General features: G+C 40.7%; 2 protein-coding genes across 40 annotated transcripts in view; one reads left to right on the top strand and one right to left on the bottom strand.

Annotated features, from left to right (window-relative positions):
- Positions 1-24,970, bottom strand: part of CFAP96 (cilia and flagella associated protein 96) — a 521,342-nt gene that overhangs the window by 219,189 nt on the left and 277,183 nt on the right. The window contains exons 12-13 of one of the 3 annotated variants that reach the window (XR_015249967.1): positions 15,319-15,437; positions 14,548-14,827 (exon numbers count right to left, since the gene is read on the bottom strand). The gene's annotated coding sequence lies outside the window, so the exon portion shown is untranslated. Of the gene's footprint in view, positions 1-14,547; positions 14,828-14,847; positions 15,438-24,970 lie in introns of those variants that run through there. The other 2 variants (XR_015249965.1, XR_015249966.1) reach the window with 2 other exon arrangements.
- The window catches only part of SORBS2 (sorbin and SH3 domain containing 2), a 353,761-nt gene that overhangs the window by 210,109 nt on the left and 118,682 nt on the right, over positions 1-24,970 (top strand). The gene's annotated exons all lie outside the window — the stretch shown is intronic.

Here is a 24,970-nt window from a genome sequence, read left to right as displayed (position 1 = left end):
TAAAAACCCAAATTAGAATTACACTGCTTGTGTTGATTTGCATCTTATACTTTTAGAATATCTTTCTATATCATTAAGTATTCTTTGAAAATGTAAATATATTAGCTACAAATATGTAAGTTACAACACACCCCACGATAAAATACTAAAATTTTTGCATCTCTTAATGTTAAAGAATTTAGAAATGCTTCTACATCAAATGTTGTATTTTTCTCATCCCTTGAAAAAAATTACATAAGTTATGCTGAACATAAAATGTTATGGGCTTCTTTTTCCTGCCAAGTAGATCATGATAATTCTAAAATTGGGCAGAAGCATCTGAATGTGAGTCATTAGGCTGAGAAGAAAAAGAGAAAAAAGTAATAAAGTGCCTTCCCACAAACCTGAAGATCTGCACTATTGCTTGTATTTCACGGGCTGGAAACTAGGGATCTCAGCAAATGTTAAGTTGGATGATCTTCTAGAATCAACTAACCCTGGGTATTCATGATTCAGAACCTTCAGAACTGCTGTGTCAAGCGGCTGGATGGGAGGGGTGTTATCCCCAAATCAGTTTACCATAAAGATGAGGCAGACAGAAGGCACACACCATCTAGTTCTGTTCTTTACTTATTCCGAGAACGGAAATACAGAAGAAAATCCTGTCTATAGGCTCTTAGAGAGGAGTCCTCTAAAAGCATTTGGTCAGCTGACCCAGAGAGAGATGGGTAGAAAGTCGATGAAAAATCTAGATTCTCTTTGTTTTTCAAGTATACAGACTTGGAAGTTTTTAGCAGCTTTACCCTGGATAAGAGTTTTCCTTGTTTAATACCAGGAGAACTTATACTGTATGACACGTAAGGAAATTAAGGAGAATGGAAAATAAAGAAGCAGCCTCTGTGAATCAGAGATATGGCCTTCTGATACAAAGATAAACAATTATCTGTCATAGAATTCTTATCATATGTTATTCCCTGCTCTAAACACTTTACGTGTATTAAATTCTCACACAACCAGTGGTAAATATCATCCTATTCTACAGCTGAGGAAGGAAAGACTGGAGGGCTGATTTCATTCATTCATTCTTTCATTACTCCCTCATGTATTTGGCTCCTAAAGGGTGACCAGCACAGTTTGACTGAGGGAGATACTGTTAGGAACGGGCCATCATCGGGGCGCCTGGGTGGCTCAGTCGGTTGAGCGTCCGACTTCGGCTCAGGTCATGATCTCACAGCTTGTGAGTTCGAGCCCCGCGTCAGACTCTGTGCCGACAGCTCAGAGCCTTGAGCCTGCTTCTGCTTCTGTGTCTCTCTCTCTATCTGCCCCTAACCCACTCACATTCTGTCTCTGTCTCTCTCAAAATTAAACATTAAAAAAAAAAATTAAAAAAAAAAAAAAAGGAATGGGCCATCATCTCTGCCTCCTCCCAGAGCAAATGGGACTCACAGCTGGGATTTCCACTGTCTGCTTGTCTTCAAAGCCCTGAAAACCAACACTAAAAGTGCGATTTAATGACAAACCTGTGACATCTCCCAGGAGACCAGTAAATAACACTGCATCTTAATTTATTTTCTGCCTGATTTGAAAAGCGCCACGATTAACTTTAGAATTAGGAATTAAAATAATTAGTGCCATTGTCCGTGATTTTGTGATGGCTAGGTGGATGCAGGAGGCAGCTGGTTAACCCGATTTAGAAAGAAGGCCCCGTGGTTTCACTAGTCAAAAACAGCCTTATTGACCTCCACATATGAGATAAGAATGGTCAAAAGGCAGTAGTGAAAGAAGTATTCACCAGTATTTACCTAGAACACAAGGTTCACCATTGGTTTCAAAGTTAGGTAGAATGGCAAAGACAGAACCTTAGCAAAATATTTTCAAGTGATCCCCAACCACAAATGCAGATTTTTGGCAAGCCAAGGGTCCTTATCAACCCCACAGCCAGGTGAAAACATTTGTCTGACGAGCCTAAAAAGCATGGATTCATGATCACACTCTTTCTACCACACCACGAACGAGCCTTTTTGAGGTAACACAGTCATTGGCATTATGTCGGATCTCTGGTCGCCACACGGTGGAGAGAATCTTAATTGAGTCCTATTCTTGGGCTGGTTGGATAGGCCCACAGACCTAGGAAACAAGCACGTTGTTTTTGGAAGAAAAAAATCTTCTTTTGAACATTCTCATAATGTTCACAAAAGTTATCCTCCATAGGTTTATGAAAACTCAAATTATATATAAGAAATTGACCATGTATACCTCCAGGCTTTTTTGTTTTGTTTTGTTTTTTAAAGTTTTTTTTTTTTCAACGTTTATTTATTTTTGGGACAGAGAGAGACAGAGCATGAACGGGGGAGGGGCAGAGAGAGAGGGAGACACAGAATCGGAAACAGGCTCCAGGCTCTGAGCCATCAGCCCAGAGCCCGACGCGGGGCTCGAACTCACGGAGCGCGAGATCGTGGCCTGGCTGAAGTCGGACGCTTAACCGACTGCGCCACCCAGGCGCCCCTTGTTTTGTTTTTTAATATCAGACCCCTGGTCGAGGATTATGCCACCAGGATGGGTGTTACCTTCAAAGCCAATCATATTCCCACAAGAGTCACTCGTCAAAGAAAGCATGAAACCTGCCCGGAGCAGATTCAGGGACAAACATTAACCAGTAATTCAAAACAGTGATTGAGGTGGTTTTATTTGGATTTAGTTATTTCTCTTGGACAAGCTATTCTTACTGTATCTTAAAATGTGTATCTTAAAGCCTGGCTTTATCAAAATAAAATAAGCCTAACCACGGGACATTATTTGGAAATCAAATTTTATTAATTGCATAATGGTTTAATAACCTAGCTAAATAAGGCTTATTTCCTCATCAACACATTTTAAAAGAAGCTGATTGAAGAGAATCCCTCAGGCATTTCTTTCTTTTTTTTTTAATGTTTATTTTATTTTTGAGACAGAGAGAGACAGAGCATGAATGGGGGAGGGGCAGAGAGAGAGGGAGACACAGAGTCAGAAGCAGGCTCCAGGCTCTGAGCCATCAGCCCAGAGCCCGACGCGGGGCTCGAACTCACGAACCGTGAGATCGTGACCCGAGCCGAAGTCGGCCGCTCAACCGACTGAGCCACCCAGGCGCCCCTGGCATTTCTTTCTTAATGCAGGTATGATCTGATAAAAGCCTTCATTTGGTAATCTGATAACAAAATCATTAAGTTTTCACTAATTTCAAAGAATCAAAAGTATTCAAATTCATAAAATTGACTCATCAAAAATGTCCTTACAATAGAGCATAATAAAGAGCCAACTACTGAATTTACTAACACCTTCCTAACTTCTTGTATGTGAGTACCATTACTTTGAGAGTAAGTCATCAGCACAATATGTTGACCCTGGGACCTATTTGAGTTAGCTGCAATTGTGACCGTAGAAGTAACAGGATCACGGGGCACCTGGTTAAGCATCCAACTCCCTGGTTTTTGCTCAGATCATGATCTTCAGCCCATGAGATCTAGCCCCGAGTGAGGCTTTGAACTGGTAGAGCAGAGCCTGCATGGGATTCTCTCCTCTCTCTCTCTCTCTCTCTCTCTCTCTCTCTCTCTCTCTCTCTCTCTCTGCCCCTCTCCCCTAACTCGCTCACATGCTCTCTCTCTCTCAAAATAAATAAATAACATTAAAAAAAAAAGAAGTAATAGGATCATTCATGCAAACTGTGGACATTCCTTAATAATCTGTCCACTTTCCAGAGGAGAAGAGAATTCGCTTTGATGAAGCTATTTCTATCACATCAGTGTTGATAGAAATGAGTGACTCATTTAGTAACCATGGAGATAATGCCAAGGAGTGTAAGAGAGGAACATGTGTGCGTACTTCCAGATGCTGCTGCTTTTGTGAAAGCATCTGTTCAGGGATCTAAATCTGCTACGGGCATATTTAATGTCTCTAAAACGAAACTCATTTGGTTTTGCTTTCCCTTCACACTTTTGTTGATTCTCTGTAGTAGCTTCAAGTAAATATAATACAAGGCAACCCAATACTTCACTCACAGGACCCTGTGTTCTTTCCAGAAATGTGTCTCATATTTAAAGATGGGTGTCCAAATGTGCTAAAAACAGACCCTCCTCCCAGACACATTTCTAATGCTTCTATTTGTGAAATCTCTGCTCAATGTCCAGGCTCCCATACTATATTTATCCTTATCTTTATATTTATATGTATGTCTTTCTATTTTTTGCATCTGTTTCAATAAGTTTCTAATATATCAATCATATATACTTATAGGACAAACAGTACAAGAAAATAAGCATCCAATCTCCCTATTGACTCAAGCTAAGTCTAGTCTGTGTGTGTATGGGGCGGGGGGGGGGGGGGGTATCAATCTCCTTCTATCTCTTTAAATGTGGTTTCTAAAACTATCAATTATTCAGCCTAAGCAGCTCCTAACAAGTAAGCTTTGCTAGACTGAGTATTTAGGGGGACAGGTCTTTACAGAAATGACCATGAAAACTTTGGGTATTTTTCTATTTAAAATCAAATTCTGGGGCACCTGGGTGGCTCAGTCGGTTAAATATCCAACTTCAGCTTAGGTCATGATCTCACAGTCTGATAGTTTGAGCCCCACATCGGGCTCTGTGCTGACAGCTCAGAGCCTAGAGCCTGCTTCGGATTCTGTGCCTCCCTCTCTCTCTGCCCCTCCCCTGCTCATGCTCTTGCTCTCAAAAATGAATAAACGTTAAAAAAAAAATTAAAATCAAATTCTACTAGTAGGTTGCTTTAATAATTCAGCAAGTATTTCCTGAAAGCCTACTATTTATGATTCACAATGAAGAATACAAAAGTGAATGAAGTATGGTACCTATCCTCAAAAAACAAAAACAAAAAATAAATAAGACAAGATGAAGTGGCTCAAAGACGTACATTCGCTTAAATGAGAGAGCAAGCCATTTATGTTGTTTACACAGGAGCTATTTCGAGATGAGCCTCTAAGAAATGGATATGATTTTAAGAGTAATTAAGAGTAATCCCAATGGAGGAAACATATCACAAAAAAACGTGACTCAAAACCATATCTGCCGTGCCACCCCAGTCACGTGCTCTTGGGAGACAGGGACTTGTCTTGATTATTTTGGCACCTTGCACGTCGTGCAAGACCCAAAACGACGTCATGCACACGGCAGGCCCCCAGTTAAAATGTGCTCATAAAACTCAAAGGAAGGCTGAAACATAAAATGCACGTAAAAAGAAGCCGCCAAAAGTCCAATTTTACTGAAGAACAGACTGTAAGAAAGGAAATAGAGTATAACGTCCTGAAAATTAGGTTGGGAACATATTGTGCCGGGCTTGACTTGGAATTTATTAATAGATAATGTGAAGTTCACTGTTCCTTTTCAAAAGATTGACCTTGTAACAACAGCACCATCCAATGGAGAGACTGGGGGGGGGGGGGTGTTGCAGGGGAGAGAGAGAGAGTGAGAGAGAGGGAGGGAGGGGGGTGCTGGGGAGAGAACTAGAGACAGAAAAACGAATGAAAAGATTAATATAACTTATTTGAGAAGATGAAATTGAAAGAAATGATGAGCCTGAAATTAATAGCAGTGGATATAAGTACTATATGAACCATAGCAAAGATCATAATAAAAACAAAAGCGGTTATTTCCTGATTAATGATATCCCAGCACAAAGTTAGAATTTTGATTGATTACCTCTTGGGATTCTCACCACAGAATTGTTATACACAGTTTTTCTCGGTGAGGAAATTGAGGCTTGGAAAGATTAGGTAACTTCCTCAAGGTAGCACTCCTAGAGGCTATATTGGGAGGCTGTATTTTGTTTGATCCTCTGGAATAGACTTCTACATGGCAGGTGCCAGGAACCAACATTTAGAAGCTTTGTCAAATGCAGCTTGTCCTTTGAATAAAGATGATTAGCTAGAATTTCCAGCACCAGTGGAAACGATCCCAAGCTAGAATCTCTGCAGCACAGCGCTTTTTGCAGAGTAATTCCATCCTTTTGTAACTACTGGATTATAGCAGGTTATAATGGTTTGTAGCTATTGACTCGCGGAAGGCTGAAGTTCATTGTAAATATGAACAGGAGAAATGTTCAAAAATAGATGTCTAAATCTTTTTATGGAACTAATCAAAGATTTACTGTAATTGCTTTAAAAAGGGCTCTCCATTAAAATATAAACTGGCAACGGGGGCGCCTGGGTAGTTCAGTCGGTTAAGTGTCCACCTATGGCTCAGGTCATGATCTCGTGGTTTGTGAGTTCAAGTCCCGTGTCGGGCTCTGTGCTGACAGCTCAGAGCCTGAAGCCTGCTTCAGATCCTGTGTCTCCCTCTCTCTCTCTGCCCTTCCCCTGCTCACGCTTTGTCTCTCTCAAAAAAATTAACGTTAAAAAAAATTTTTAATAAAAAATAACTAAATAAAATGTAAACTGGCAACAATCTTATGCCTGATTCTTTTTTTTTTTTTTTTTTTTTTAATGTATTGAGCATATAAGATGTGCCAGGTGCTGAACTGGATGCAATGAGAAATGTAGCATAAAAAAGAAATTAGCCTTCATCTCACAGATATTATATTGACAGAGACAGACAGACATGACATAGGGAAGAAGTATTCTAGTACCAACACGAAGAGTAATTATAGTCAGTACGCTGGACACATGAACAAGCTGTCTTGAGAGTCTCTGTGTTTGAGGCTACAAAAAATACATGCGTGATTTTTTCAGACACTATTTTTGACCGGGGGAAGACAAAATGTATGTTACAGGGTTTAAACACATTAAAAGTATTTTAAAAAAACACATAAAGAAATAGAAATTAATTCAGAGGTTGGGAAGCCTTGAAAACTGGTTGGGATTTGAGGAAATAAAAGGTTAAGGAAATTCCAAATCCAGATCAGGAAAATAGCATGGACATCATGGGGGATTCAGGAAGAGCAGAGAGACATAGGTGAAGTGAGGGATGAGGTGAAAATGATATTGAAAAAGGAGAATAGAGTCAGATCAGGTCACAGCCTTAAGGTCATTCTAGAGTGTCAGAAGTTGGCCTTTTTTATTTTTATTTTTATTTTTATTTTAGTGTTTATTTTTTGAGAGAGTGTGAGAGAGGCAGAACGTGAGCAGGGGGAGGGGCAGAGAGAGAGAGGGAGACGCAGAATCCGAAGCAGGCTCCAGGCTCCGACTTGTCAGCACAGAGCCCCATGCGGGGCTTGAATTCAGGAACCACAAGATCATGACCCGAGCTGAAGTCAGACGCTTAACCGAATGAGCCACCCAGGCGCCCCAGAAGTTGGCCTTTCTGATGACCAAGAGCCCCCATAAGTTTTGAAAGGAGGGAGTGAGGTAATTGGACTAGGTTTTAGGAAGAGTCCTCTAGCAACAGTATAAATGGTGGTGAAGAGAGGTGGGAAAGTTAAGTTAGGTACACCTACTTAAGATCCAAAAGACAAACTACAAACCTGATCATCAGCCAGCTCACAAGGACTCTGTCACAGAGATCAATTCTGCAAATATCACAGCACACCAGAAAATAATTGCTGTTGAAGGATAACTAGTTTCTTCTGGAAGCTATGAAGACCATTAACTAGCTGCTATTTTTTTTTCCTTTTTTCACTCTCTATGCATGAAAATATCCCAAGTATTCGATAAAAACACACAAAAGTTGTCCCAGCACTGCTTAAGATCTAAATTTACGGTGTCTTTTTCTCCCTAAAATACCCAAGCATCCTCAAAAAAAAGCCAAAGCAGCTATATGTAAGTCAAGGAAACCAGGATCTTTTTAAGTTGGTTTTTTTTTTTTTTTTTTTCTGAAAGAGAGAGAGAGAGCACAAATGGGGAGGGGCAGAGAGAGAGGGAGAGAGAATCCCAAGCAGGCTCCACACACTGTCAGCGCAGAGCCCAACATGGGGCTCGAACCCACAAACGGTGAGATCCTGACCTGAGCCGAGATCAAGAGTCAGATGCTTAATCGACTGAGCCACCCAGGTACCCCGAGATCTTTTTAATACTAAGCTTGGGGTGTGAACTTGGAGGTTGAAACCATGAAAAGCTAACTTCTGAGAACTGCTTCCTGCTGTCCAGCTGTAAAGGAATTGGCATATGCAAGAGAGGAGCAAAATTAACTTGGGAGTTCGCGAACATACTAAAAACCATGAAGACTGTACCTTTTTAGGTGTCTGCGCTTTGTGTACAAGGCATAACAAGAACGGGGTGAAGTGAGTCAAGTGGTTGTAAATATGCAGCTGTAACACTGCTGGAGTCTAGATTAATATACTACAGCTGCTGTCTCTTCACTCCTCATGACCCAGGACCTTGACATTCACTGAAGCTAGGTCAACGTCCTGCTCTATGGCTGTGAGCTCCAGCGGTCCCTCAAAGGCCCTACAGAGATAACTGAACTAGAAAGACACACGCTTAAAAAAGATGCACTAGATAATTCCAAAGACACACTTCCCACGTGGAGCCCCCGGTTGTCTGCGCCTTAACAAATACTGGAAATTATTCTAAGGAAATGAATAGAATAAGGCTCAGAATACTGTTTGAGGCAAATCCGTGTCTCTGCTTTTTATGGGTATTGAGCCTTCTTTGTATCGGCCTGTTGGGTCTTTTTTCTTTTTTTTCCTCCTAGCTTCCCTTGAAAACTCACAGCTATTTTCTCAGGATCCTCCTAGAAATAAATCACTCTTGTTAACATATGTCGCTTAGGTTTAAGCTCATTAAAACATACCCATTCTATGGGATCCATAATTCAAACTCAGTTGGTACTTATTCTCCAAAAACATAAGACTGTTTTCAACGTTCTGAAAGGAGACGGAGCAAAAGAGGCTTTTTCTGTTTTCAGTGAAGTTGCTGCTATGCCACAGCGAAAAGGTATCTGTGTTATTTCAGGTGCTCGCTTTTATGGCCAAAGTTGTGCCCAAAATACAATATGCCTTTAAATGGCTCTGGGATTGATTAATTTCTCAGATGTTCTCCTTCCCCCTATGATGATGTGGATTCAGCTCTGGCCCACTTCAACTATTAAATTAAATTATACTAAATCTTAGAAAACTGGTTATTTTCCTGCACTTAGGGTACCCATTTTGGGTAGAGCTTTAAGTAACATTAACGGGGTGTAAGAGGTCAGGCTAACAGACACTAAATATCAAAGGTGTTCTCAATACGTCACCCTTTAGTAAAAGAAAAAGGAAACAGGGTTGTTGGGGCTGACCTAGGGATGAAGGGAAAGGTCCCTTATTGTTTCTTCAAGTCCTACTCTTCCAAAATTTTTTCAAAATTCTGACCCAGAGTAACTACAGTTCCAGCCCTGGTTATGTTTCATCACCAATCACAAAGCTTACCCATTTCATCACCTTATCTGCCCTCCCCCGCCCCTCACTGGTCAACCATGCTCTCCTTTATCATTCATTTTTTTCAGGGCTGTTGTGAAGGGTGATTAGTCCAACATCTCTTACATAACTCATGACCCTTTAGCAGGTATCAGTGGTATCCATTTTTATAATGACCCGGGGCTCAAATTATTGTTTTGGCTCAAAGCTAAAGAACTTCTCACTTTCCTCCCTCATGACACTTTGCTACACATTGATAAGGTTGTTTTGGAGGAAAATTATGATCTCACCTAATAGTTTCCTCTGAATTATTTGGAAGTTGAGCAACACTGGACCTAATTATAAGGAACGAAAGTCTGTAATTTCTAAGAGGAAGACCTCAGTTCTCTGGAGCATGCCCCTTCCTCAAGCGATTGATTTCGTCTCCTAAAACAGCTCCTCTTTTCTCCACAGCATTGTTAAACACAAACTCTTTTGCTCTTGCATAAAGATCTGGTATTTTCTTATTCTACTTTAAAGTATTTGGCTTCTTTGAAACTGTGGTCTAGGGTTCATCTTCTGGTTACACCAAAAAAATTCTTTCTCCATAGCGTTTGCCTCCCAACCTCATTTACATTTCGCGTCTGGATCAAAATTCCACGTGAATGTGAGAAAACAGAGTTCTGTCTTTTACTGGCTGCTCCAGAATTTGCTTGCACACACTTCAGAAGACTTCGCTGCTAACCTGTGCTGTATTCTTACAGAAAGTCAATCACCACAGTGTTCTTGTCTACAAAAAGATAACACATCGAATGTCCCCATCACACTGAAAGAGCAGGAGAATTAGGAAGTCGGTTTTTATTGCAATTCATTTTTTGGTTCAAGGTGTATTTTGGTCTAGACTGTCTCTTATTAGCCTGACTGATGTCATGAGGTAGACAGACCAGGACGTTTAGCACCATTCCCATGGCAAAGGGGAGAAAATGGAAGCCAGTGTAGACAAAGTGACATGCCTCCAGTCACATGGATGAGTAGATGTTGGAAACCTTGGCTGAAGTCTAAGCTTTTTTTCCCCCACCCCCAGCTTCACTGAGGTATAACTGACAAATAAAATTATGAGATATTTAAAGCATACAACATGACGATTTGATGCACACACTGTGAAAGGATTCCCCCACAGAGTTAATTAACACATCCATCACCTCACATGCTTCCCCCCTGCTTTTTTTTTTTTTTTTTTTTTGGTGATATCATTTCAGTTCAGAATCTGAAGAGCCTTTAAAGCCTGATTCCATGTTCCTCATCCCACAATGCCTCATTCCAAGGGACAGATTTATCGACAGCTCCACGGTGAAAAAACAGTAATTCATTCTTTGAGATGATACTGTAAATATCTTTCAAAAAACGCAGGAAACATATTCTCCAGGTCTCAAAATCAAAGGATAATAAACAAAATGTCTTCCGGCACCCAGTACAGTTTTCTCCTAAGGTAGGTTGGCAAGGAACACCTGCAAGCCGGGCCCACCCTCTTCGATACAAGGGAGCTTTTGCCTTTTTTTTGACAGAGATATACTTCTGGAATTTTTTTAGAAAATGTCTAGGAATGCTAACATTGTCCCTATTTCTGCGTTGTAAAGACAAAAGGCATTATACACACAATGTATTATATACAAGGTAAAATACAATTTGACTCAACAACTGGTTATAGCGATTCTCTCATTGGTAAAAAAGTTTACATTATATGTGAATAACCAGAATCTACTCATATCAACTCAGGAAAAATGAGGAATTTAAGCCTTTTTTTTTTTCCAATTTATTTTCTAAACTACAGAATAAATAATTTTGTTCCCTGTAACACATTCCATGGATATTTCATCTTTTATGGCTTGGACTCCCTCAACCTTCAGTTAATTTTTACCAGAAATGATCAATAAGGGGATAAATATTGGGCTTTGGGTGCTGCTTTACAGATTTACAAATTCCATCTTATTAATATCATATTACTGTTCGTTGTGACTAAGGCTCTTTCTTGAGCTACTGAATCATTTTAAACTCTACTGAAATGTCTCTTTAAATGTATTGTTATCATTAGTGATTAACAAGGTCTGTCTGGAAACTTAGAAATCAAATTTTACATACAATTTAGGCACTTGTTTTCAAATTGTTCATTTCAGGAATTCGGTTAAATGCATGGTGATGTTAAAAATTAACGCAGCTCTGTGCATGTCTTTTGAGTATTTCTTGAACAAAGGCTCAGCAAGGACTGTTTCATTGTGTAAAACTCTGTGTTTAGTCTTTGGGATAGAAAACTACAGAACGCGGAACGTATGTCTTATTCTTGTCAAGGAATTTGTAGTCCAGTGGAGATGATAAAGCATTCAAGGAAGGAAAAAAGGAAGGAAGGAAGGAAGGAAGGAAGGAAGGAAGGAAGGAAGGAAGGAAGGAAGGAAGAAAGGAAGGAAGAGAGGGAGGGATGGAGGGAGGAAATTAGATCTTCAAAAGCAGCACAGGGTTATGGTGCCACCAGGAATATGTTTACTAGCCAACATTTCAACATGTGACAGAAGGAAAATAAAATTTACCAAAAATTCACAGACATTCTCCTTGTAACTATGCATAAATTGAATGAGATTATTATAACGTGTTGGATTCCAAGTGTCCAGTCCATTCATTGGGATAAAAGCTCAGGCCTGTTACAGAGATCCAAAAGCAATAGAGGCTTAAACGAGAGATATTTATTGCCCACTCATGTAAAAGCACAAATTGGTAACACAAGAGGAGTAGGTCCATAATTATCAGACACCTAGGCTCCTTCCTCCCCACTCAACACACGGCTTCCCTTTTATGTTCAAGATGGCTGTTCCAGAGCCTCACACGTCTCCCCAGAGAGGAGAAAAGGGGAAAGTAGTTGGAATGTCCTTTCCCTTTAAGGCCACGGCTCCTTGGAGGGCACACACATCATTTCCTCTCAAACTCACCAACCAAAATTTGATAGCAAAGCAAGGGAAACAGAAATGTCGTCTTTGTCTGGCCAAAGCCATGTGCCCGGTTAAAACTTCTAGTACAAGGTAAGAAGGTTGAGTATGTGGGGACAACTCTCTCTGCCATGTGTAGTGACCAGGCTATCGTCCTCCACTGCAGAGCTCAGCTGTTAGGTATAAGAGGGGATTTGGGGTTTTTGGTTTTTGTTTTAATCACGTAGTCCTAGGGCTTTCATTTTCAAAAGAGATTAGAAATGCATCTTGGATGATTTCACAATCAAAGGAGGATTTCTCACCTTGTCAAGCGCTACTCACTTGCAGCTGAAAGCTAACACCTTATGCCAAGCTAGTCAGTGCCAAATACAATTAATTAGATTAAGCTTGTCGCTAAAATACCGAGACAAATGGCTTGAAGCATGGCACTTTCTCCCTTTGCCTTTTTCCCCCTCATCTGGTTTATTTACAATAAAAAAGTAGGTTGCAGGATGGAGTTGCAGAAACTGATCCTTATTAACTGTTACTCTATATATCACATAACTGATAACAGAATGCTGGAGAGAAAAACGTATCTGAATTGTGTTAGCATAGACTGCCCTACCCTGGATCACATTTAATAATTGATTACAGTGTACCGTTCATGGTGGTTTGAGAGTCTCCATAAAAATAATACCGCAAGTCTGTTGACGTCATTCTCCTCAGAGCCTTCTCGATTTAGTACCAGAGCTGTGACTCGCACCTGCTGCTTCTCCAAACCAGAAACACTGAATTTTCCTTTTGCATTTTTCTTGGTAACCTCTCTCGAAGAAAGTGATTTGGCGGGGCAGTTTTTTAAGTGCCATTTAAACAACTCTATCGCACACTTTGCTTTACACAATAGGCAACAGATAAGCTGTTTTATTGTAAACCAGGTTTTATTTTAGAGTCATTGGGCGCTCTTGCTATTTAACAGGATCTGATAATCCATTTATGGAGCGTATTACTCGTTTATAGAGCAAAAGGAGGTCATCTAACTGTTTCTGATTTGCAACTCTGGGTTCCCACATGACAGATTTGCCCAGAGCTCACCTGCAAAGGAAACTAGAGCAGACACGGCTCTTATAAAGACAGATCATAAAATTACAAAAATGTGGAGATCAAAGAGACAATGTCCAACTACCTCATTTGCAAATGAGGAAATGGAAGTCCACAAAGGCAGAAAGATCCCTGAGGACACCCACCCAGTTAGCAACCAGAACCTGGAGCTCCCAAATCCCAGAGGTCTGTACATTCTGTTGCTCAACACCCAGGCAAACACGAGGTTCAAGTGTCATAAACATAGATGCCCTTGCTCACAGGATCTGCTTAATAAGTGGCCAGCCTTAGGTAGCCTGAGGCGCATATACACCAAATTATTGAGAATAGGGTGGTAATCCACAACTAACAAGACAGCAGACTTAAGAAAACCTCAGCTTTCTCTTTGCTTCCTTGAGTTTTTCCTGCTTTTGTTCATTTCCCCTATTTATCTAAACCTGTGGCTTCTCAACTTTTTCAGGTTTCATATACCTGATCCTCAAGCTCTCAGGTGGTGTTAAACTTGTTCAGGATGCAGTAAAATAATGTTAAAAATACTAACAATCATAGTGAAAATGATAGCTTATCTTATGGCCCCTTAAACATTTTTGCGTATCAGGCACTTTGCTAAGAATAATATTTTCTAGTATATTACATATATTATTTCACTGTAATTATATAGGTCAATTCCTACATTGGTCCTAAGAAGTATATACTATTATTTTCCCCCATTTTATAGGAATGGAAACTGAGGCACAGAGGATGTAAGTAATTCAGTCCAATTCACACAGCCAGTAAGTAGTTATTATTTAAAACCGGGTTGTCACTTTTAATCACTATATTGGCTATCACAGAAAAACAATTGCATATCACATAACTGTATGTCCAGGAGATGGTATGGCATAACAAAATGAGCCCTGGTGTTGGGGCCAGAAAAGTTACAGTCTTTTCTCTCTTTATTTTACCTCTATCCAGAGGTTTGAGCTTAATTAAACTCCTCCGTTGCTGGCCCTTTACCTCTTTTGACCCATGCCAGGTACCTACCAATATGTGTAAGCACTTCCTTTAAACCATAAGCCATTCACCATACCTATGCATAATACTATTTTTTAAGAAACTGCTAAAAACTCATGACTTGGTTTGATTACACAAATGTGTAGGAAGCATTGGTCACGTGCTGACTACCATTGACATGTAATTGGTCTTAGTAACAATTCTTTTCTTTTTTAATGTTTATTTATTTTTGAGAGAGAGAGAGGGAGCACAATCGGGGGAGGGGCAGAAAGAGAGGGAGACACAGAATCCGAAGCAGGCTCCAGGCTCTGAGCTGTCAGCATCAGCACAGAGCCCGACCCAGGACTTGAACTCACCAACTGCGAGATCATGACCTGAGCTGAAGTCAGACGCTCAACTGACTGAGCCACCCAGTCGCCCCTCAGATAACAATTCTTATACCGCATAGATCTTTTTGGCTCCCTTGATCTCCTTGTATGCAAAATAGTCCAGGTTTCAATACCTCACTGCAAGCAACAGGAAAACATTATTCTTAAGCAATCACTGCCTTTTTTTTTTTTTTTTTAACTTTTGGCATTTTGACAGTGGGGCGGTTATGCCCTATAATCAAAGGAAAACATAAACCGGTCATCTCCTAGCAACTCACTGAAGATTACTCTCAGGGAATAATTTGTGTGGCTGCATCTGGGAGCAGATAACTTTGAACTCTGAAGCCAGGAGAACTCTGCACTGGCCATTAACTCTTCTCAGTATGTTGCAAATACAGTGAACCTGTTTTTGATGGTGTTGCAGGAAGAATGCACACGACAATATTCCAAGCATGGGCCGTTTGATGTGAAAGAAACCGAAGAGTTTTACAATCTTTTTTTGCTGTTGTTAAAAACCTAATTGCAATGAAATGTCACTAGTGATCAAGATCATTTTGCTGCTCTGCAGTTTCCCCTTCCCAGAGCCAGTTCCCCAGCTCTCTCATATAAAGGGATCATGGCATCCTTACCTTCCCTGATATCTTCTCCCAGTGGGCTTCTTATCTGCCTGCACAGTCTGGTGTGCTGGTGAGACCCGTCAATCAAAACAGTTTCCCAGTCAGTCTCAGGAAGCCGCTGTTCTTAGAGCCTTAATGTACAAAATAAAGGTGCAATCAACACAGATTCTACTCAGCCATCTGTGCAGGAAAGAAACAAATGTGACTTTAGAAGGATTTATTTCATGTCTTCAAACCAAGATTTAGTACATTCCTAAAATAATTAGTTTATAAAAAGAGGAGACCTGACTAGAGAATTCATCTGAACAAATGACCATGGCAAGAAAGGGAACCCTATCTGAAACCATGCAGCCACTAGTCACAAGTATCACCATCAAAGGAACACTGGCTTTTTAATAGCAGTAGTAGTAACATTTGTGGCATTATGTGCCAGACCTACTTCTAAGTGCTTTGTGCATATTAATCATTGGCTCCTTCAACAACTCTAGGAGGTTGGCACCACTGTTATCCCTATTTATAGAGGAAGAAACTTCGTAGGTTCAGAGAGAGGATATGTTGCCTGAAGTTATCCATGTGGATATGGTAGAATGAGCTTTTAACCCAGTTGGATTGGGCCCAAAGTCTGCTCTCTGGATCACCAACTAGCCTGTCCCCGCAGTAGACATTATCAGGTACCAGTCCCATCGCTCCGTCAGGAAACAAGGCAGAAGGTGATGCTACGGTTCTTGACAAGAGCCCGTAAGTTGGATCATAACATTAGTCCTGAAATACTTTTTCTACAAAATCTCCTGATGATAAAGAAATCGTGTCTGTTTCTATTTATTCTGAAGAGGAAGACTGCTTTCTTTTAGGTCTCTGGCTTGTGTTTTGCATATAGAAATGCAACCTCACTTTGAGCAGACTAAAGAAACATAATGGACTTTTGGTTTGCTCAGTATTCTTCAGCACTTGCATTATAGGACGTTGTAGAGTGAACATGACTAGTTTTTTAAAAAAATATATTCTATTACATATCCCAGAAACATTTACTGAGCAGTTAGTATTTCTCATTTATCTATTGAGCACTTAGATAGTTTTCATTTATTACCTCTGAGCTGTGTCCTTAATCCATTCATAGCCAAGAGAGGGAAACATGAATGAAGCTGTCACTCATGCATACTTCCCAAGGATTTTGATTCTGTCTACATTTTCCGTCTTTTGCATTTTAAATTGTTGAGCCCGGAAATTTCCTACTCATTAAATAAAATCGTTTTTAATCTACTGTTATGAAAAAAATTGTTTTTAAATTCAATGGAGTGCCTTTTAATCCTGGTAAATTAGGGCTTAGGAAAAAAGTAGTTAACGTTACCAACGCTTTTTCTGATTTTAAAATGTCAGTCCCATTTTTTCTGCCTTCATTCTTTTGCATTTAAAATTTTTCTTCCTTAACCTGAAAAGTTACATTATTTTGTTTTACATCTGTCCCTTTGACCTTGTTACATGCCTTTTCACAACTTTGTTATCTCTTTCTCAGAATGCAGGAATAATTCTTGGAGGGAAAAGCTGTAAATTGCTAGAGACTAAGTTAGTATTAAAACAGAATGAATTTTGTTAAATCATCCCCGTTTTGCATTATTGCCTGGGATAATCCCTCTTTATCCCTGTGAAGTCAGCATAAATATTCATGACACCCCCTTTTACTCTTAGTATTGCTCTCTCAAATTAGGTAGGCATGCTTTCCAAAAGTGGTATAAAGCTAATGGTTAAGTAAAATAAATGTGTTTTTATTTGCAAACAAACTCTTGTAGATATACTAGAAAACACTGATAATTTCCTAAAACCCATCATGAAAAACGCCACTGTAAAGCAGATGATTTTTTAAATGATGATTTACAAGCCTTTAAATTGTGGTCCCAAACCGCAATTCCTTATCTTTTCATGGAGTCATGTGCTCTGAAAATGACTTCTAAGTGAAAGTTTAAAATGATTTGCGACACAGAGACAGCAAGATGGCATTACAGACATTCCCCCCTCATCCTCAGGGGACACAATCCCAGACCCCCCGTGGATGCCTGAAACCGCAGACAGTCCCCAACCTTATATACACTATATTTTTCCCTATATGTACACATCTATGATAAAGTTTAATTTCTAAATGAGGCACAGAAATTAACAACAGTAATAAAATAGAACAGTTATAACAACATATATTGTAATAAAAGTTATGTGAATGTGGTCTCTCTCTCTCTCTCAAAATATCTTATTGTCCTGCACTCACCCTTCTGGGGCTGAGGTGAGATGAGAAAATGCCCACCCAACGAGACGAAGTGAGGAGAATGACGCAGGCCTGTGACGTAACATTAGGCGACTATTGACCAGAGGCTACGTCACAAGGAGGGACACCTGCTTCCAGAAGGCGGTGGACCCTGTAACTGAATTGAGGGAAAGCAACACACAGATAAGGAGGGGGCGGAGCTACAGTAGTTACAGCTGTTTGAAATTACTTCTGTGCAAATTTTAGTTTACAAGTTCTGGGTGCTGACGAGATAGAAAAGAGCCTAAAGCAAATTTAAATAGGGAGAGAGAAACATTAAGTTTGCCCAACCTGCCGTTATTCTGCACTCCGTCAGCTCAGTGTATTGGTAAAAGTCAAGTATAGACCAACTGTAGCGTCAGAGGCTAGCTAGCAGACCGGTGGCATGCTTTGAGATTTACTGTAAGACCCTGCTCAGAAATATCCTACACTCCAATCTGCTGGCTCCTCCGATGATTTGGAACACTATTCTGGAAAGAAATCGAAGACAAATCATTCAAATGCATGTGTTAATTGTGTAAGGCAGTACCTCATTATTCAAAATCTTAACAAAACTAAAGGAAATTAAATGTAACATAGGAAATCAGCCACGCCTACAACTAAGTAGGGAAACCTGTTACCACCAAGAAAGTAACCTTTTCGTTATACCTAGGAGAGGTGGCAGCTGTTCGGTCACATTTATAGGATTGAAGATTCAGATCCTGAGTAGTGGTGGTGACTCCAAATTTCACTGAATTACGTCAGCACTGTTTGCAATCAATGCCCATGATCAGAGTCCAAAGTCTAATCATGACGTCTGTCTAGTTTCACATGAGAATACAACAAAGGCAGATAATGGTGTTTAGTATGAACATGTGGCAATATTAATTTATGTAATGCTGAAATAGAATGATAGGGGAGCAATTAGCAAGTGATGATTATAGTTTCTATTGTTCAAGTTATAAAGCACTGACTTGTTCCACTCTTTGATTTTCTTTCGTGCTCTCGTCCACAACGGCTAGGTTTCCACAGCCGCCTAAGGGCTAAAGTGGATAAAGCTGCCTAAGTGGTAAAAGTTGGTAAAGTTGACTACCTGTCTGGATTTCCTAAGGGAAAAAAAATATATTGACTTTAGTCATCTGTAATATTCATCCTTTCCCCTAACTACCCTGTGTGGGGCCACGAGATGCCATTGTGCAGGTGGGATCTCTGTAGGCTCCACCCCATGACTGAATTTCCTGACTCTGAATCACATTCTCCCCATAATGGTCCTGGTTTTCTGAGCTTACATTCTCATGGTGGGAAAGAGATAATAAACATGTAAGATGAGAGATGGTGAGAAGTGCTCTGAAGAAAAAAAACTTTCGAAGGGTAAAGGAAATACTGAGGTGGGCATTATATATATGGGCAGAGGGGGGTTATGGCAGGTGTCTCTGAGAAAGTGGCATTTGAGCACACACCTGGAGAACCAAAGGGATTCATTCAGGCAGGGTCCCAAGCAGTGGCAGACTGTGGGATCGCTGTGGGCTTGGCATGTCCCAGAAGCGGTGAGATGGTCAGCAAGCCTGGGGCAGGGGAGCATGGAGGGTGGGTGGTAGCAATGAAGCCAGGAGTATCATGAGGGCCCAGGGCATGGAGAACCTTGCAGACCATGGTAAGGATGGGAGATGGGAAGCCATGGAAGGGTTTTGAACAGCTGGATGAGTGCTCGCTCTCAGATTTTGGAGACTTCATTCTCAGTACTTAGGGAATAGAGTGTGAGTGGACGAAGGGAGACCAGTTGTAAGGCTACTGGAATAGTTCAGACTTAAATTCAGGTTGAAGGTGTTAGTGGAGAAGGTGATGAGGAGGATTTGGATTCTGGATACAGTCTGAAGGCAGAGATAGCAGGATTTGCTCGTAAATGCAAGAGAAAAACGAGCTGTATCCTGTCGCTTGGCTACAGGTTGGCCTGGGCAACAGAAATGGTGATGTTTGCAGAGAAGTGAAATGCTGCAGAAAGGGTAGGAGAGGGGGCAGTGGAGGGGCCAGGGTGACTGAAGGGCCCCCGGTGGACACTGGCCACGTCCAAGTGTGGGTAGGCAGTTCACATTCCAAGTCTGGAATTTGGAGGACAGGTCAGGACTTGAGAGAGAAATGTAGGGATCTTCAAATAGCTCTAATTTAGGTTCTATAGCCCCTCCTTCAAGCATATTCATATCTTACTCTGTGACTGCCTTATGTACGGTCACCTGAACCCCAAATAAGTTTGGGAACTTTGCTTACATTCTTATGGTGGAAAAGAGATAATAAACACGTAAGAGAGAGATGGTAAGAAGTGCTCCAGAGTGTAGATCCAGTTGTGTTCAAAAAAAAAAAATAATAATAATAATGCAAAGAGATGATGGGAGGGGAAAACACGGAGGGGGTGGGAGGAGCCCAAAGACAGGCTTCCCTGGCTCTGCAATTTCTGTAGGGTTTTTTTGTCCCTCAGAACTCACTTGGGTGATGCTGTACGGCAAGAGTCCGTGTGAACTGAAACACTGGTGAGACCTATAACGTTCTACAAATTTCTCTAGTCAAACTTGAGAAACTAAACACCTATACTAAAAAGTTGGCTAGATCAGTTACGCAATTCGATCTTAATTGTAGAAGGCATCAAACCGGTGTTAACATAATCCCAAATATCTAATTAGTAGGACCCTTATTATGTTTTGGACATATTGATTTGCAATTCGCCGATGGAGCGAGGACTCGGTCTGGTGCCTCTCAAAGGCCTAGCAATGTTCACCCAAAGAACTTGGTTTCTCTGTGCCCCACCGGGCAGCACAGTCTACACACACCTCCACCAGCACTGTGTCCCCTGGTGTCCCAAACAGTATGGGCAGCAGACTGGCCAGTGCTCACGTCGGCCAGTAGCAGCCACCGCTGACACACAAGTCAAGTTCCTCACCTGGAAAAATGGGGCCTGTGTAAAGCAGCTGTATGACGTGCACAGAACACAAAGAGAAAAAGAAAAAACGATTCAGTGTGGGACACTAACAAGCATAATACAAGTAGAGGCATCGTGCCATAATGTGGGAAAGAACTTCAGTGGTAAATGCAGCAGAAAGCATATTCAACCCATCTTGAAAATTTGGGGTAAATAAATGTTTTCACTCTTATGTGGATCCTGAGAAACTTAACAGAAGACCATGGGGGAGGGGAAGGAAAAAAAAAAGAGAGAGGGAGGGAGCCAAACCCTAAGAGACTCTTAAAAACGGAGAACAAACTGAGGGTTGATGGGGGGTGGGAGGGAGGGGAGGGTGGGTGATGGGCATTGAGGAGGGCACCTGTTGGGATGAGCACTGGGTGTTGTTTGGAAACCAATCTGACAATAAATTTCATATTAAATAAATACATAAATAAATAATAAATAAATAAAATACAGATCTAAACCTATCTATATTTTAGATCTAAAATAAAAAAAAATACTCAGACACTCCATGAGCAATAGAAAAAATCCTTTTTTGCCTATTTAACAAAAAATGACGGAAGTAATGAGTCTGAACTCTTTTTTTTTTTTTTTTAATTTTTTTTTTTCAACGTTTATTTATTTTTGGGACAGAGAGAGACAGAGCATGAACAGGGGAGGGGCAGAGAGAGAGGGAGACACAGAATCGGAAACAGGCTCCAGGCTCTGAGCCATCAGCCCAGAGCCCGACGCAGGGCTCGAACTCACGGACCGCGAGATCGTGACCTGGCTGAAGTCGGACGCTTAACTGACTGCACCACCCAGGCACCCCGAGTCTGAACTCTTAATTGGACCACTCACATGTTGCTGTCTTACAACTCAGGATGAGGAATAATAATGCCTCCAGAAGCCTGAGGGATTGCTCTGTGGCTTCTAGTTTAGGTTTTAGGATCTCTGGGCTAACGAGAGTTTTGTGGAAGCAAAGCTAAAAAAAAGCATCATGGTGACTTTGAGTCCTGGGAACCAGAATCACAGCATGCTAGAGTCGATAAAGAAAGGTCTAGTCCCACTCGTTTTACAGATGAGGAAACTGAAGCCAAAAACTTTAAGTGACTTTGTCTCTCCCCGCTCAAGGTACTTAAAATGTAGCTAGAAAGGCAATGCATCTAAAAAGTTAAATAAAACGGCAATCACATCAGAATGCTGCGTGAGTTTGTATTTCAGCGTATGTTTCACACGAATGGCTCATGTGGTAAGGCTCTAGAAATACAGGCAAAGCTGTGGGTGATTGAGCCAGGGTGCCGGGCGATAGAGAGCTTGAGGTAAACTTTGAGAACAAGTTTCAACAAGGTAATCCAAGACGTTAAAGGGAGCATGAATGTTTACACCAGGGAATAAGTAGGTCATTTTTTCTGCCATGCACAGGGCTATCTTCTCTTAAATGCAAGTGTGTGGGTATGCTGCAATTGACTTATATGCTTGTTTTCACTGTAGTTTTAAAGTAACAAAAATGCTTCACAAACCCTTAGAACATTGGAGAAAAAAAGTCGCTAGTAATTATCCTGACCCTAATACCAAAGATTAGTCTTTCTTTGAAACCTCCCATTTAGTTTTAACAAAATGTAAGCTCCCTTGTTGTCAACTTAGTGCCCTTTTTAAAAATAAAAATTAGGGGCGCCTGGGTGGCGCAGTCGGTTAAGCGCCCGACTTCAGCCAGGTCACGATCTCGCGGTCCGTGAGTTCGAGCCCCGCGTCAGGCTCTGGGCTGATGGCTCAGAGCCTGGAGCCTGTTTCCGATTCTGTGTCTCCCTCTCTCTCTGACCCTCCCCCGTTCATGCTCTGTCTCTCTCTGTCCCAAAAATAAATAAACGTTGAAAAAAAAAAATTAAAAAAAAAAATAAAAATTAAAAACTGCTGGAGAGCTCTTTGGTTCACAAGAACTGAATTGAAATTTTTGACAAATGATAGAAGAGGAATTCAAGTATCTATGTAATCAGCGTTGACTTTTATGTGTTGATACATTTTGGAAAATCTGCCTGGAAAGAAAGAGAAAAGGGGGAAGAGATATGTACATCTACACGCACACAGAAGCCAATACAGATATAGCTAAAGATGGGAAATCCAGAAATAATGTTCTAATTCAGAGTATGTAAGAGCAATGATAAAGATAATATTAAAATGTCTCGAAAATATTTGTATCTTTGAAAGACGCTCACTTTTCAAAGATGACTGGTTGTGGGGCCTCTTCCCCCTCTGCCTTAATGATTTGAAGGTCGTCAAAACCACATGTTTCTTCCTCCTTTCTTTTTCATTAACACGACCAGGAAAGCACTGGGCCAGGAGAGAGCTGGCAGCGGGAGTCATGGAGGGTGGAGAGAATGGGCAAGATAATTCCAGGAAGAGCTCAAAATAGCTAATTAGTCTTTTGCCAAATGTATATGAAGTAATTTACTGTTTATAAGGTTCGTTCGGCTGAATTAAATGATTTCATTTTTGAATGTTCCTGTGATTATAACAAAAATATGACTCATCCAACTGATGGCTCATTCTTCTTCCTCTTGAGACTAAACCTTCAGAATCAGGATGAACAAGAAATAAATGGAGCCACGAAGGGTGGCCCTGATGATGGCTTCGGTGCTCACAAAATAAACAAATGCCGTCTGTGCTTCCTGTCTTTATATTTTACCTGTATCTATGACAATAGAGTTTCTGGACTAAATGTTTTGACTACGAGTTGTTAGGTAGTAACAAATAGAAACCTTAGGAATGGCATGACCGATGTTTGCCACAACTTCCGTACGTTTTTGAGGGTGCTGCTTTACTGACGAGCATTTTTGCTCTTGATCTAAGAGCATCTCTTCCCCTGAAAATTAAGAATCCAAGTCACCTCTGCCTTAAACTCATTATCTGACCATGTGAGAGCCCCCCAGGGCCCAGATTGTGCCCTTAGCACAAAGACATAGAAAAAGCTGGTGCTCCTTCAAAGGGAATGAAGATAGGCCTGGAGCATGGTAGGACTGTGATCTGGAATGATGCGCTCGGGGATGTCTGCAGGAAATGCCTCAGAGAAGTGCCACCACTGGTGTGGAGGTGTATCTGCAGCATCGAATATCCTAGGGGTGCTTGGCTGGCTCGAGAGTGTGCAGCTTTTCATCTTGGGGTAGTGAGTTCAAGCCCCCGTGTTGGGTGTAGAGATTACTTAAAAAAACGGAAACAAAAACAAAAACAGCACAGTGATCCTCTCCTTGAAACAGTTTCACAAAGAAGCTTATGCCTATGATAAAAAAAAAATATACAAGGAAGTTTATACGCACTATGTTTTAGGGTAGTTATAATATGCACGAGAATTTTCAGTATTGCTCATTACAGGTTATGCTACACATTGATGGATCCAAATTACAGTGGTCCTGGACTGAAATTTTGGTCAATACCTAAGTTACATATTTATAAACTGCTGTAATCCTTCAGATTCTTAGATCTAAGAAAGACATTCTAGTGCAGTGTTTAAGAACATAAATTCTGAAGCCAAACCGCCTGGATTCCCAAGCTTGACTCTGCTACTTAATTGCTGTGTGATCTTGTGCAAGTTTCTTAACTTCTCTGAGTTTTCATTTTTTTTTTTAAATCAGTAAAATAACAACAGTATTTTCCTCATCTGGCTGTTGTGAGCCTCAAGTGAACTAATATATACGTAAATACACTTAGAATTAGTTCCTGGCACACAGAAAGCACTTAGAAGCTATTATTACCATGTAAGTTCTCTGGCAAGCAATTAATAAGCAAAGCAATAAGAACCACGTACATAAATATTCATAGCAGCACTATTCAGAATAGCAAAACAGCAAAATCTAGCAGCAACCCAAATGTCCTGAACAAGAAAGTCAATATGCAAACTGGTATATTCACACAATAGGATATTATACAGGACGCACAATGAGCACACTATAGGAACAGGCAACAATAAAGATGAATTTTAGCAAGACAATTATATCCAGCGTGATGACATCATCATAAAGATAAAAACAACTAAAATAAAGAGAGGATACATATGTTCAAGGAAACTCATAAAAAGGAAAGCAAGAGAATGACCCACATGGAATTCAGAACGACCGCTACTTGAGGGATGGGGAAATAAAAGATGAAACAGTGGCCCAGACCATCTGGTTAGATGCACGTTCCTATCCAAGTCTATCTCTTGCTTTAGACGGCAGGTGTGCAGGTATTCAGGGGGAAGGGAGGAAGAGAGAGAAGAAGAGACACATGGACTTATGATAAGGCATTGTCATGAACCAAGAATCACAAGTTATCCAGTTATGTATCCTTGAGACACGCCCCCCAAAGTAACGACAATCATTGTCCATTGTTAGAATCAATCCCAGTGATGTTATATTACAAATAATTAAAAGATAACACAGGTGAGGGATTGTTTGTATGTGTTGATCCATTTTGGCTGGGAAAAG

Source organism: Puma concolor, chromosome B1 (assembly GCF_028749965.1).
Source record: "Puma concolor isolate L17-30 chromosome B1, mPumCon1.1.hap2, whole genome shotgun sequence".
NCBI classification, from domain to species: domain Eukaryota; kingdom Metazoa; phylum Chordata; class Mammalia; order Carnivora; family Felidae; genus Puma; species Puma concolor.
This window is presented reverse-complemented; position numbering and strand designations above follow the sequence as displayed.